We start from the raw sequence: 1636 nt of genomic DNA, 5'->3' as shown, positions 1-1636 counted from the left end.
AGCGACACCATCCTGACACTGCCCCAGCAGCCTGGAGCATGGCCACCACCGAGCAGAGGTGCTGACTTTAACTTCCATTACTTCTATTAACATTTAGGTTATTTTATAATACTCTTTTGTTCTGGATGCTGTGTACATCAAAGGCAGCCCCTCCAAGAATTTACATAGGCAAGGCCGTAAGTAGGAAAATGCAGGCACAGGGGAAGGTACCTACACTACCAGGACACCCCTAGTGAGTCTTTTGCCCATTTAATCAAAATCATGAAACACACTAGAAGTCAGAGGTGAACTTTAGGTAAGGTTCTTACCCCTACGCTCCTAAAATTGGCAAAAGAAGGGACAACCAACTGCAGAAAAACAGCTTGAAATGAGTCATTTGTCCATGAGTTCAGCTCAGAAGGGTGGTTGAAACTTGTGTATCTTGTCCTAGGGTTGGTTTCTTGGGCACAAGATGAAATCGAAGGAAAATTCTCCCTTTATAGACTGGTGGTAAGTGGGTAGAAAAGAACAATAGTCAGTGGCAGTCTCATGTTTCATCTTAATTAAGGGGACTTCCAGCACAGCCAAGAGTTTTGGGCAGTGCTGGTCCTACCTTGCACCATGGCCAATTACAGGTCATGTATTAGTGCAGCCCTTGGCAGGAATGGATCCTTACATGTAATAGCTCCCTTGCTCCTCTGCTTTAGAATTATAGAATGCTTTGGGTTGGAAGGGAACTTTAGAGGTCATCTAGTCCAGTCTAGGGAGATTTGCAAGCAGTAGCTGTGCTTTGATGTAAAACTTGATAATTGAACACATTGCTCGGAAAAAGCTCCACCCTGGACCTCCTCCAGTTTGTGCCAAGGGATCAGGACAGAGCATTCATGGCTTCCCTTGCTGCGCACTTCCAGCAGAGTCACTGGAAACCCAGCCTTAGTGTTCCCTAGCAGAACACGAGGACCAAATCAGTACCACTAGGGGTGAGAAGGGGAGTTTAGCAACACAACCAGGTTGATCCTTTAGAGCAGGAGGCTTCCAAAGCCTATTGTCGTAGCCTGAGAAGGGCAAAGAATAATCTTAGCTTTCACCCTGAAGGACAGCAGTGTCAGCCTGTGAAGGTCATCCAGTATTGATGGACCACTCCAGCCTAACAGACAACAGGTTAAAACCCTTACTTGTTACCAAAAGAGCCCACATGAATGTTATAGCAATGGGTGCTACTTTTGGAGCACTTTGCACCTCCAGTGGTGGAAGGCTGGGGACTCTGTGAGGAGCTGGAAGGATTTCTTCAGCTGAGGACCAGGGATGTAATCCAGATTTTTGTGTGCTAAGCAGCAACAAAACCCAAAGCAATTTGCTGAAAGAAGCAACAGGGCATGAACTTTCTGTATCTTCTCAGTAAAGCATGTCCATAGCTGTTGGCTGCCTTAGCTCGTTATACACCAACACACAAAACCCCACCCTAAAACCACAAAGATTTGCTTAGCCTGCGCTCAGTGTCCCATGCAGGGACACCAGAGCAGTGCGGGTCTGCTTTTGGACAGACCGACCGGTTTTCTCCCCATAAAAGCCAAGGCACAGCTGCAATCGCACGAAAACGCGGTAACGTGAACCCAGCCACACGCCACTGCAACACCAAAGAGACCAAAGCAGCCTG

This window comes from Opisthocomus hoazin, chromosome 1 (assembly GCF_030867145.1).
Source record: "Opisthocomus hoazin isolate bOpiHoa1 chromosome 1, bOpiHoa1.hap1, whole genome shotgun sequence".
Lineage (NCBI taxonomy): Eukaryota > Metazoa > Chordata > Aves > Opisthocomiformes > Opisthocomidae > Opisthocomus > Opisthocomus hoazin.
Note: the sequence above shows the minus strand (reverse complement) of the source record.